The 14470-nt window shown below is 41.5% G+C and overlaps 2 protein-coding genes across 2 annotated transcripts in view; one reads left to right on the top strand and one right to left on the bottom strand.

Moving 5' to 3' along the window:
- The window catches only part of ApepP (Aminopeptidase P), a 352561-nt gene that overhangs the window by 256230 nt on the left and 81861 nt on the right, over positions 1–14470 (bottom strand). The gene's annotated exons all lie outside the window — the stretch shown is intronic.
- The window catches only part of LOC128684664 (uncharacterized), a 62473-nt gene that overhangs the window by 1552 nt on the left and 46451 nt on the right, over positions 1–14470 (top strand). The window lies entirely within an intron of this gene.

The raw sequence follows: 14470 nt of genomic DNA, 5'->3' as shown, positions 1-14470 counted from the left end.
AATTGTTTTACGGGAAGGAGGGAAGAAAAGGAATCGTTACTGCCAGGGATTTTTTATTAATGACATAAGATGTGAATTTAGATTTTTTATATGTGCATAATACGGTTTGTTAATAGGGTCTAAAGCCTATCGACTGGTGTGGGTCGCATCCTGGGGGAGAAGATTGAGGACCCCAATGGAAATAAGTTAGACAGTCCTCGATGACGCACTGACTTTCTTCGGTTATCCTGGGTGGCTAACCCTCCGGGGTTAAAAATCCGAACGATAACTTATCTTCATCACCAATCAAGAATATTTTATTCCCTAAAATAGGAAATAAAGTAAACTCTCACTATATTGTATTTACAGACAATTTTTGGTGTATCTACGCTTTTTTTTAATTAAAAATAATAGGAGTATTATTATTCTTATCACTGAAGCAATGAATATGTTAGTCAAAACATTTTTTGTAATTTTAAAAGGGTGGACCAGTGGGCCAGTGGAAGGCCTCTGGCAGATGACCAAAAGCTCCAGTAGCGAGTCATTAATATGACAAAGACCCGCCTCAGGAAACAAATGTCCTGTTTCCTGATGAATCTTGATAAACTAACCTAACCTAATGCAAAATAATTCATGTGCTTCATATAGTCAATTTAAAGAGGAAACATCTGTGTAGCCGCGACTCCAGTTGTAGCTGCCTCAACACTCTTCACTCTTCATTCTTCTGGGACATAATGTGAAGATTTAATGTTATCGTATATAATACTTAAACTGTTATTAGCTCAGTCTTAGAGCTAATTGTGAACCTCCCCTCACCACTACCACCAGCCTCCTCCCTCACCACTACCACCAGCCTCCTCCCTCACCACTACCACCAGCCTCCTCCCTCACCACTACCACCAGCCTCCTCCCTCACCACTACCACCAGCCTCCTCCCTCACCACTACCACCAGCCTCCTCCCTCACCACTACCACCAGCCTCCTCCCTCACCACTAGCACCAGCCTCCTCCCTCGTCACTACCACCAGCCTCCTCCCTCGTCACTACCACCAGCCTCCTCCCTCGTCACTACCACCAGCCTCCTCCCTCGTCACTACCACCAGCCTCCTCCCTCGTCACTACCACCAGCCTCCTCCCTCGTCACTACCACCAGCCTCCTCCCTCGTCACTACCACCAGCCTCCTCCCTCGTCACTACCACCAGCCTCCTCCCTCGTCACTACCACCAGCCTCCTCCCTCGTCACTACCACCAGCCTCCTCCCTCGTCACTACCACCAGCCTCCTCCCTCGTCACTACCACCAGCCTCCTCCCTCGTCACTACCACCAGCCTCCTCCCTCGTCACTACCACCAGCCTCCTCCCTCGTCACTACCACCAGCCTCCTCCCTCGTCACTACCACCGGCCTCCTCCCTCACCACTACCACCAGCCTCCTCCCTCGTCACTACCACCAGCCTCCTCCCTCGTCACTACCACCAGCCTCCTTCCTCGTCACTACCACCACCCTCCTCCCTCACCACTACCACCAGCCTCCTCCTCACCACTACCACCAGCCTCCTCCCTCGTCACTACCACCAGCCTCCTCCCTCGTCACTACCACCAGCCTCCTCCCTCACCACTACCACCAGCCTCCTCCCTCGTCACTACCACCAGCCTCCTCCCTCGTCACTACCACCAGCCTCCTCCCTCGTCACTACCACCAGCCTCCTCCCTCGTCACTACCACCAGCCTCCTCCCTCGTCACTACCACCAGTCTATCTATACAATTGTATTGCTAACGTCACAATCTTTGCTTGCATGTTCTATTGAAAATCATTATTCGTTATACTTTATTATCAGATTCTCAAAACACACTGAACTTAAATAGGTCATATTTAATGAAGTACTTAAACGTAATCGGTCTCCGAAAATTTTGGAATATTACATTCATGATGGGCGTAGGGAAAACAAGCGAAAATCAGATTTGTTTAAAGGAAAGGAAGGTTAGGTCCGGCTACTTGGACCAAGAGCTCCTCACCCAGGAGGACCGTATATTTTGCAATTTCTCACAGGAATACATACAATGTAGCTTTTATTCTGATAATATTTCGCTTTGTAAAATCCTTAATCATGTCTTAATGCAAAAAAGGTAACAAGTTTATATAGAGTTAAGACTAGTATTCCTAATACTATGGTCCATCCCTTACACGTCCCAAACTATCCCTACTTAGCCAACATCTAACAGTATTCTTGATATTCCATAATACATCACCTAAAATTTAACCCAACTCAATATACTGAACTTAGTTCAGTGAGAACAGCATCAGCGAGTAAGAGGTGAAGGTTTATAAACTAAAGGAGGAGGCAGTGTAAGATATAAACAACTATTGGAAGAAAAACTGGTAAGTAAGAGTGTAAGAATAAGGATGAAGATGCATGGGGACAATTTACAAATGTAGTGTTAGAGTGTTCAGCAGAAGTTTGTGGCTACAGGAAAGTGGGTGCGGGAGGGAAGAGGAGCGATTGGTGGAATGATGAGGTAGAGAGAGCTGTAAGAAGGAAAAAGTTACCATATGAGAGGTTTTTACAAAGCAGAAGTGAAACAAAGAGTAGATGGAGAGAAAAAGAGAGGATAAAAGAGTGGTGAAGGAATGTAAAATGAGGGCAAATGAGAGAGTTTGTGAAATGCTATCAACAAAGTTTTGGAGTGAGATTAATAAGTTAAGAAAGCCTAGGGAATGAATGAATTTGATAGCTAAAAACAGGACAGGAGTGATATTAGAAGGAGAGTTGGAAGTATCGGAAAGATGGAGGGAATATTTTGAGGAACAGTTAAATGTTGATGGAAATAGGGAAGCTGTGATATCGTGCATTGGGCAGGGAGGTATAGCATCTTGTAAGAGTGAGGAAGAGCTAGTTGTGAGTATGGGGAGGGGGGGGGTTGTACGTGAGGCAGAGGGTAGAATGAAAAGGAATAAAGCAGATAGGGTTGATGGGATAAAGGCAATGTTAAAAGCAGGTGGGGATATAGTTTTGGAATGGTTGGTGCTTTTATTTAATAAATCTTTGGACTGGCAGAGAGCATACATAGTTCCTTTGTACAAAGGAAAAGGGGACAAAAGAGTGTAAAAAATTTACCAAAATAAGCCTGTTCAGTATATCTGGTAAAGTGTATGGTAAAGTTAGGAAGGGTAGAAGGGTAACGGGTGTGTAGACCAAGTGTTTATAGTGAAGAATATAGGTAAACAGTGTGTAAATAAGGGTAAAGATGCTTTCGTTGCATTTATGGATTTGGAAAAGGCGTATGATAATGTGGGCTGGAGAACAATGTGGCAGATGTTGTGAGTGTATGGAATAGGTGGTAGGTTAGTGAAAGCAGTTAAGAGTTTTTACGAGGATAGTGAGGCTCAGGTTAGAGTATGTACCTGGAGTTTGCCTGGAGAGAGTTTCGGGGGTCAGCGCCCCCGCGGCTTGGTCTGAGACCAGGCCTCATGGTGAATCAGGGTCTGATCAATTAGGCTGTTACTGCCGGCCGCACGCAAAATGACGTACGAACTACAGCCCGGTTGGTCAGGTAGTGACTTTAGGTGCCTGTCCAGTGCCTTCTTGAAGACAGACAGGGGTCTATTGGTAATCCCCCTTAGGTATGCTGGGAGGCAGTTGAACAGTCTTGGGTCCCGGACACTTACTGTGTTGTCTCAATGTACTCGTGACGCCCCTGCTTTTCATCGGGGGAATGTTATATCTCCTGCCGAGTCTTTTGCTTTCATAGGGAGTGATTTTCGTGTGAAGGTTTGGTACCAATCCCTCCAGGACCTTCCAAGTGTATATTATCACGCCTCTCTCTCGTCTGCGTTCCAGGGAATACAGATCAAGGACCTTCAACCGTTCCCAGTAGTTTAGGTGCCTTATCGTACTTATGTGTGCTGTGAAAGTTCTTTGTACACTCTCCAGGTCTGCAGTGTCGCCAGCCTTGAAAGGGACCGTTAGTGTACAGAAGTATTCCAGCCTAGAGGGAGATTATTTCCCAGTAAAAGTAGGCCTTAGACAGGGATGCAGGAAGAAGTTGCAGAGGCTGGCGAACGAGTTTGGAAGGGTTTGTAAATGAAAGAAATTAAAAGTGAACGTAGGTAAGAGCAAGGTTATGAGGATAAAAAAATTAGGTAATGAAAGATTGAATATCAGATTGGAGGGAGACAATATTGAGGAAGCGAATATATTCAGATATTTGAGAGTGGACTTGTCAGCAAATGGGCCTGTGAAAGATGAAGTTAATCATAGAATTGATGAGGGGAAAATGGTGAGTAGAGCACAGAGGAGTCTGTGGAGACAGAAAACGTTCTCCATGGTAGCAAAAATTGGAATTTATGATAATATGATGGTACCAGTGCTGTTATATTAGTGTGAAGCATGGGTGATGAATGTTACAAAGAGAGGGCTGGAAGCAGTGGAGGACAATGTGGCGTGTGAATATAATACAGAGAATCTGTTGTTTGGAGATTAGAAATAGGTGTGAGATTTTTAAAAGTATTATCCAGAGGACAGAGGAAGGGTTGTTCAGGTGGTTTGGATATTAAGAGAGGATTGAACAAAATAGAATGACTTGGAGGGCATATAAATTTATGGTGGAAGAGAGACAAGGTAGGAAGAGAGACAAGGGACTTCTAGCAAGCGTGTGTGTGAGCGTCTTAGGAGCCAGTGGAGACGAATGATTTTTTATGACGATGTGCTGTTGGAGTGTGAACAAAGTAACATTTATAAAGGGATTCAGGGAAACCGGTTAGCCGGACTTGAGCCCTGGCGATGGGAAGTGCAGTGCCTGTTCTCTGGAGGAGGAGTGTTGATATGTTGTAATTTTTTAGCTGTAGTAAGCGTAGGCACGCCTCTGGTAAGACAGTGATGGAGTGAATAAAGAAATTTCTTTTCCGGGTCACCTTACCGTGGTGGGAGACGGCCTATGTTTTAATAACACACATACACACACACACACACACATACACATATATACACACACACACAGTATTCACTGGCACAAACTGATGAATCAGTGTAATAAAGCGCTGGAGATCCGTGGAAAGTCACTGAATACAACAGCTGTGAGAGTTTCACCGTCCTCCTTTGTGGTAATGACGCACTCTTATAACAGCTGCTGTTATTTTAATAATGTAGACCGGGAAAAAGTTAAAAGTGATAAAGAGGGAGAGAGAGAGAAAAATACACTGTTAGGTTATCCATTATAAAATTAATATAATTAATAATGGTTTTATGACTGTAAGGATTAAGTGTAAGATACAGCAGTGTTGCTTCACTACACACACAATATCTGTACCTATAATGTAAACCATCTCTGATTACAACAAACTAGTTAAAACATTGACATTTATAAATTGCTTAATTTAAATTATATATCATATCTTCATGCAAAACTCTTCTTTTTAATATAAAATTAAGGTCGAATATACACTGAGAGGTTCATGTATCTCAGGGTACAACAATGAAGTTTTTTTTTATTAATGAGATTAAAATATATTTGATTTTATCACGCAGCTGAACTTTGTGGAAGTTGTTTTCGTTTCGGGTTTATTTTATATATTGCATTATATTTGGAGTTAGTGATATAATACTTAGGTTAGATATAAGTTAACAGTTGGAGTGGTCAGACAAGGTTATGTGATGTTTGTATACCGAATACTGAAACCAGAAATGTCTTCGTGATTATGTACCAGTAACCTGATAGCTTTATGCTAAGTTATTATGCACCAGTAACCTGCTAGCTTTATGCTAAGTTATTATGCACCAGTAACCTGCTAGCTTTATGCAAAGTTATTATGCACCAGTAACCTGCTAGCTTTATGCTAAGTTATTATGCACCAGTAATCTGCTAGCTTTATCCTAAGGTATTATGCCCCAGTAACCTGCTAGCTTTATGCTAAGTTATTATGCACCAGTAACCTGCTAGCTTTATGCTAAGGTATTATGCACCAGTAACCTGCTAGCTTTATGCTAAGTTATTATGCACCAGTAACCTGCTAGCTTTATGCTAAGTTATTATGCACCATAAGAACATAAGAACATAAGAACGAAGGAACACTGCAGAAGGCCTACTGGCCCATGCGAGGCAGGTCCAAGTCTCCTACCGGTTAAGCCAATGCACCCAACCTAGTCAGGTCAGGTCACATTGACTTAAGGGAGGAACACGGCAACCGACCTGGTAGCACAAGCTATCAGGTCCAACTCACACCCACCCACATCCACTCATGTATTTATCCAACATATTTTTAAACCTACACAACGTTCTGGCCTCTATAACTGTACTCGGGAGTTTGTTCCACTCATCCACAACTCTATTACCAAACCAGTACTTTCCTATATCCTTCCTGAATCTGAATTTTTCCAACTTAAAACCATTGCTGCGAGTCCTGTCTAGGCTAGATATTTTCAGCACACTATTTACATCCCCTTTATTTATTCCCGTCTTCCATTTATACACCTCAATCATATCCCCCCTAATTCTACGTCTTTCTAGAGAGTGCAGATTCAGGGCCCTTAGTCTATCCTCATAGGGAAGGTTTCTGATACATGGGATCAACTTTGTCATCCTCCTTTGTACGGTGACCAAAACTGTGCAGCATAATCTAAATGAGGCCTAACCAAGGATGTATAGAGTTGAAGAACAACCTGAGGACTCCTATTATTTATGCTTCTTGATATGAAGCCAAGGATTCTATTAGCTTTATTGCGAACACTTATGCACTGTTGTCTTGGTTTCAGATTACTGCTAACCAGAACTCCTAAATCTTTTTCGCAATCCGTAATATTAAGATCTACATTATTTAGTTTATATGTGGCATGGTTATTGTCCTGTCCAACATTTAGAACTTTGCATTTGTCTATATTAAACTGCATCTGCCACTTCTCCGACCACTGCATCAGTCTATTCAAATCTTCCTGAAGTGCTCGAATGTCTTCGTCAGAATGAATTCGACGGCCTATTTTGGTGTCATCGGCAAACTTGCCGATGTTGCTCTTTATGCCCTCATCTATGTCGTTTATGTAGATTGTGAACAGCAGGGGACCCAACACTGACCCCTGTGGAACACCGCTCGTAACGCTTCCCCACTCTGATTTCTCCCCATTTATGCAAACTCTCTGCTGCCTATTTGTCAACCATGCCTCTATCCAGGAAAAAATTTCTCCTCCTATTCCATGTGCTTTAATTTTCCTCAATAGTCTCTGATGTGGGACCCTGTCAAAAGCCTTACTGAAGTCCATATACACAATATCATATTCATTACCATGATCTACCTCCTCAAATACCTTAGTGAAAAAAGTTAATAAATTCGTAAGGCAGGAACGCCCCTTTGTAAAACCATGCTGAGATTCGTTGATTAATTTATACTTTTCAAGGTGGCTACGAACTGCCTCGGCAATTATTGATTCCATAAATTTTCCCATTATGGAGGTTAGGCTTATTGGTCTATAGTTCGAAGCTAAGGACCTGTCACCTATTTTGAAAATAGGTATCACATTTGCCATTTTCCACTTATCTGGCACCATGCCAGTTTGTAGTGATATGTTGAAAAGATTAGCCAAAGGTGTGCTAAGCTCCTCTTTACATTCCTTTAGAACCCTTGCATACAGTTCATCAGGGCCTGGGGATTTGTTAGGTTTTAATTTATCTATTTGCCTAAGGACCATGTCACTTGTGACCCTAATCGTGCACAGTTTATTATCGTCCTGTTCTACATAATTTATCATTACTGGAATATCGCTGGTATCCTCCTGTGTAAAAGCTGAGAGGAAGTATGTGTTAAAAATTCTACACATTTCCTTATCACTGTCAGTGAGCTGACCCGAGGAACTTTTGAGTGGGCCTATCTTGTCCCTGATCTTACTTCTGTATACCTGAAAGAATCATTTTGGGTTAGTCTTCGATTCTCTTGCAACTTTAACCTCATAATCTCTTTTTGCTTTTCTAATTCCCTTTTTTATTTCTCTCTTTAACTGAATATATCGATTTCTTAATTGCCCCTCTCCTCTTTTGATTTGCCTATATATGCCTCTCTTTTGACCAATCAGATATTTTAATCTATTGTTCATCCATTTAGGATCATTTTTGTTTGATCTGATTTCCCTATTTGGAACATAATTTGACTGAGCAGCTAGAACTATGCCCTGGAAAGCATCATATCGGCAACCATCACCACCTACCTGACCCTTAGTCAGGTCATTCCAGTTCAGCCCACCTAAGTAATTTTTCAGTCCTATGAAATCAGCCAAGCGAAAGTCAAGGACGGAGACTTGATTGCCATTATTAGGGGAATTCCATGATATATTAAAACTGAGTGATTTGTGATCACTTTCCCCAAGCTCATCATTAACCTCAAGATTATTAATTAGTATTTCCCTACTGGCAAGAACCAAGTCAAGGAGGTTATTTCCCCTAGTAGGCTCTGTCACAAACTGTTTTAAAAAACAATCCTGGATCGTATCAAGAAAGTCACCTGACTCTAAATTTCCTGTCAAATTGCTCCAGTCAATCTGTCTATAGTTGAAATCTCCCATTAGCACAACATTTTCGTATGTAGATGCCTTACGAATTTCGTCCCATAGAAGTTTACTGCACTCCCTATCAAGATTTGGGGCCCTGTAAATCACACCCAAAATTAGTTTTTCTCGGCCCTCGAGAAGCTGTAACCAAACAGATTCAGTGGCTGACGCTTCTAATTTAATATTTTGTCTAACACAACAATTTAAATTGTCTCTGACATACATCGCTACTCCACCACCTTTCCTGTTGACCTTGTCAGTGTGGAATAATTTATAACCTTGTATGTGACATTCAGAGGGCATCTCTCTATCTTTCAGATTGAGCCAGGTCTCTGTTATAGCAATAATATCTATGTTTCCTGCACTTGCAATTAATCTTAGCTCATCTATCTTATTTCTTACACTCCTGCTATTAGTATAGTAAACCTTAAGGGAGCTAGTCCCTTGCTGCCCTCTGCTGTCCCCCTTTGTTTGCTGACCTGATCTATTGTCTTTATTTATAACTTCATGCTGAATGCCTTTTATACATTTACTGTTTCCAACCCTAGTGTTGCAACCTGCTTGTTTCCCACACACACCCATACCTCTATCTTCCATCAGTTTAAAATCATAGGCATTTCACCAATGGCCTTCTCAATCGAGTCTGCAAGTGCTACCACTCCTGCCCCAGAGAGATGTACCCCATCCCTTGCATACATATCATGTTTGCCATAAAAGTTGTTCCAGTTGTCAATGAATGGGATTGCAAGTTCCTTGCAGTATCTGTCTAGCCAGCAATTTACACCAATTGCCCTAGGCAATCATTCATTTCCTACTCCCCTTCTAGGCAAGATGCTACATATGATTGGGATCCCTCCCTTAGACTTAATGAAATCTATAGCTGACCTGTACTTATCTAGCAGCTCTTCTCTCCTACCCTTCCCAATATCATTTCCACCAGCACTGAGACAGATAATGGGCTTGTTCCCATTACCTGACATGATATTATCCAGCCTGTTGACTATGTCCCCAACACCAGCTCCAGGGAAGCACACTCTATCTCTCATCTTCTTATTCCTATTACAAAAAGCACGGGCAATATATCTTACCTGAGAGTCACCAACCACAAGAATGCGCTTACCTCCATTAGCAGGGGCAGTAGTACCCTTACCTTCACTGGCCACTGAAGTACATTCATCCTGAAGAACAGAGAAGCGATTTCCTACCTTCAGATCTTCACTCTTAACTTTCCTTACTCTGATGCGCCTCCCATTACTGTGAACCACTCGCCACTTGTAGCAGGTGCTGGACTGCACTTCACTGCTGGTAGCCGTTGCTACCTCCCCAACTACAGCCTCCTCACAGCGAGAGACAGACTGCACCTCACTGCTAGAAGCCTCATTCCCCACAACTCCAGCCACCTCACACTCTCTCCCAGACCCATTGAGGTGGACCTTCAGCCTCCTAATCTCCTCCTGGAGAAGCAAGACCTCCTCCTTCAAATCTCCAACTTCAATTTTTAAAACACTGCAGAAGCAAGCCATGCTTTGTAACCGTCCACGCTAATCCCCAAAGCAGCTCAGGGTCTGTGACCTCACGTGACGACTGACCACTGCTAGCTTTATGCTAAGGTATTATGCACCAGTAACCTGCTAGCTTTATGCTAAGTTATTATGCACCAGTAACCTGCTAGCTTTATGCTAAGTTATTATGCACCAGTAACCTGCTAGCTTTATGCTAAGGTATTATGCCCCAGTAACCTGCTAGCTTTATGCTAAGTTATTATGCACCAGTAACCTGCTAGCTTTATGCTAAGTTATTATGCACCAGTAACCTGCTAGCTTTATGCTAAGGTATTATGCACCAGTAATCTGCTAGCTTTATGCAAAGTTATTATGCACCAGTAACCTGCTAGCTTTATGCTAAGTTATTATGCATCAGTAACCTGCTAGCTTTATGCTAAGGTATTATGCACCAGTAACCTGCTAGCTTTATGCTAAGTTATTATGCACCAGTAACCTGCTAGCTTTATGCTAAGTTATTATGCACCAGTAATCTGCTAGCTTTAGCCTAAGGTATTATGCCCCAGTAACCTGCTAGCTTCATGCTAAGTTATTATACACCAGTAACCTGCTAGCTTTATGCTAAGTTAAGATAAGATAAGATAAGATTTCGTTCGGATTTTTAACCCCGGAGGGTTAGCCACCCAGGATAACCCAAGAAAGTCAGTGCGTCATCGAGGACTGTCTAACTTATTTCCATTGGGGTCCTTAATCTTGTCCCCCAGGATGTGACCCACACCAGTAGACTAACACCCAGGTACCTATTTGCTGCTAGGTGAACAGGACAATAGGTGTAAGGAAACGTGTCGGAATTTCCACCCGCCGGGAGTCGAACCCGGGCCATCCGTGTGTGAAGCGGGAGCTTTAGCCACCAGACCACCGGGCCACCATAGTTATTATGCACCAGTAACCTGCTAGCTTTATGCTAAGGTATTATGCACCAGTAACCTGCTAGCTTTATGCTAAGTTATTATGCACCAGTAACCTGCTAGCTTTATGCTAAGTTATTATGCACCAGTAACCTGCTAGCTTTATGATAAGTTATCATGCACCAGTAACCTGCTACCTATATGCTAAGTTATTATGCACCAGTAGTCTGCTAGCTTTATGCTAAGGTATTATGCACCAGTAACCTACTAGCTTTATGCTAAGTTATTATGCACCAGTAACCTGCTAGCTTTATGCTAAGTTATTATGCACCAGTAACCTGCTAGCTTTATGCTAAGGTATTATGCCCCAGTAACCTGCTAGCTTTATGCAAAGTTATTATGCACCAGTAACCTGCTAGCTTTATGCTAAGTTATTATGCACCAGTAACCTGCTAGCTTTATGCTAAGGTGTTATGCACCAGTAACCTGCTAGCTTTATGCTAAGTTATTATGCACCAGTAACCTGCTAGCTTTATGATAAGTTATTATGCACCAGTAACCTGCTAGCTTTATGCTAAGTTATTATGCACCAGTAACCTGCTAGCTTTATGCTAAGGTATTATGCACCAGTAACCTACTAGCTTTATGCTAAGTTATTATGCACCAGTAACCTGCTAGCTTTATGCTAAGTTATTATGCATGAGTAACCTGCTAGCATTATGCTAAGTTATTATGCACCAGTAACCTGCTAGCTTTATGCTAAGGTATTATGCCCCAGTAACCTGCTAGCTTTATGCTAAGTTATTATGCCCCAGTAACCTGCTAGCTTTATGTTAAGGTATTATGCCCCAGTAACCTGCTAGCTTTATGCTAAGTTATTATGCCCCAGTAACCTGCTAGCTTTATGCTAAGTTATTATGCACCAGTAACCTGCTAGCTTTATGATAAGTTATTATGCACCAGTAACCTGCTAGCTTTATGATAAGTTATTATGCACCAGTAACCTGGTGCCTTTATGCTAAGTTATTTAAGCATCTCAGATGGAAAATATTTAAAAATCAGTTACTGTTGACATGAGGATCACAATTAAATATAATAAATTCGACGTCTTATTACAAGCTAGTTACATTATATAATAAATCCATCTCCCTGAGTTACCACTTAGATTGCGAGGTAGAGAGTAGCCCTCGAGCCATGGAAAGAGGCACATAGATTTATTCTGTAATATCTATACCCGAAGGAATTTAGTAAGATAACGACTTATAACCTATATAAATGCTATAAATTACAGTACACAGCGACAATCTCTGTATATATGAGAGTTAGTATTGTGTTGGACGACACAAGGACTGGGCAGCAACACAGTGTGCGAGTGTTATTTATAGCCAGTTTCCAAGAAAAAATGGAAGATAGCTTGTCAACAAAGAAAAACCCACTACGCATGTTTATACAGCAGATGTATGAGCACTCTGTTGTTGTGTATGGTGTGTGTTACTAAAGCAGGTGTGTGTGGGTTAACAGGTGTGCCCCCACCAGCCCACAGGTGTGTATCATTATTAGGTTAGATATAAGTTAAGAGTTGGAGTGGTCAGACAAGGGTATGTGATGTTTGTTTATCTAATACCGAAACCAGAAATGTCTTGGTGATTATGTACCAGTAACCTGCTAGCTTTATGCTAAGTTATTATGCCCCAGTAACCTGCTAGCTTTATGATAAGTTATTATGCCCCAGTAACCTGCTAGCTTTATGATAAGTTATTATGCCCCAGTAACCAGCTAGCTTTATGCTAATTTATTATGCCCCAGTAACCTGCTAGCTTTATGCTAAGTTATTATGCTAGCTTTATGCTAAGTTATTATGCACCAGTAACCTGCTAGCTAAATTATTATTAACCTGCTAGCTTTATAAGTTATTATGCACCAGTAACCTGCTAGCTTTATGCTAAGTTATTATGCACCAGTAACCTGCTAGCTTTATGCTAAGTTATTATGCACCAGTAACCTGCTAGCTTTATGCTAAGTTATTATGCACCAGTAACCTGCTAGCTTTATGCTAAGTTATTATGCACCAGTAACCTGTTAGCTTTATGCTAAGTTATTATGCACCAGTAACCTGCTATCTTTATGCTAAGTTATTATGCACCAGCAACCTGCTAACTTTATGCTAAGTTATTATTATGCTACCTTTAGCTAAGTTATTAACCAGTAACCTGCTAGCTTTATGCTAACCTGCTTTATGCTAAGTTATTATGCACCAGTAGCTTTATTATGCTAAGTTATTATGCACCAGCAACCTGCTAACTTTATGATAAGTTATTATGCACCAGTAACCTGCTACCTTTATGCTAAGTTATTATGCACCAGTAACCTGCTAGCTTTATGCTAAGTTATTATGCACCAGTAACCTGCTACCTTTATGCTAAGTTATTTAAGCATCTCAGATGGAAAATATTTAAAAATCAATTACTGTTGACATGAGGATCACAATTAAACATAATAAATTCGACGTCTTATTACAAGCTAGTTACATTATATAATAAATCCATCTCCCTGAGTTATCACTCAGATTGCGAGGTAGAGAGTAGCCCTCGAGCCATGGAAAGAGGCACATAGATTTATTCTGTAATATCTATACCAGAAGGAATTTAGAAAGGTAACGACTTATAACCTATACAAATGCTATAAATTACAGTACACAGCGACAATCTCTGTATATATGAGAGTTAGTACTGTGTTGGACGACACAAGGACTGGGCAGCAACACAGTGTGCGAGTGTTATTTATAGCCAGTTTCCAAGAAAATAATAGAAGATAGCTTGTCAACAAAGAAAAACCCACTACGCATGTTTATACAGCAGATGTATGAGCACTCTGTTGTTGTGTATGGTGTGTGTTACTAAAGCAGGTGTGTGTGGGTTAACAGGTGTGCCCCCACCAGCCCACAGGTGTGTATCATAATACTCATTCCTTTCATTCAACATACAGTACAAAACTTATTCTCTGTTGATGGTGAAGAAATGATTTTGCAGCTTTAATTACCTTTCGTCAGTCGATAGTCTTTAAACTGAATTACGTAACCATCTAGTATCATTTTTATTTCTTCCCGAGAAGATATCCATGAAAGTGGGCAATACTAGCGCTGGCGGCTCACACGCTGCTGTTACTCGATAGTAATTCAGCTATTTCTTATTGGGGCGAACCTAACTGTGGTTGGCCATCTGATGATTAACCAGACACGATTCATTATTTAAGACCCGTTGCAGGAGACACTGCTTTCCTGGTGAAGAGAATACGACAACCATCACCATCGTCACAACAAATCACTATTACCACTGTAACAACAAACCACCACAACTGTAACAACAAACCACAATTACCACTGTAACAAACCACCATTACCACTGTAACAAACCACCATTACCACTGTTACAACAAACCACCATTACCACTGTAACAAACCACCACTGTAAGAACGAACCACCATTACCACTGTAAGAACAAACCACCACCACCACTGTAACAACAAACCACCACCACCACTGTAACAACAAAC

This window comes from Cherax quadricarinatus, chromosome 5 (assembly GCF_038502225.1).
Source record: "Cherax quadricarinatus isolate ZL_2023a chromosome 5, ASM3850222v1, whole genome shotgun sequence".
Taxonomy (NCBI): Eukaryota; Metazoa; Arthropoda; class Malacostraca; order Decapoda; family Parastacidae; genus Cherax; species Cherax quadricarinatus.
The sequence above is the reverse complement of the archived record's forward strand: the minus strand, read 5'-3'. Positions and strand labels throughout refer to the sequence as shown.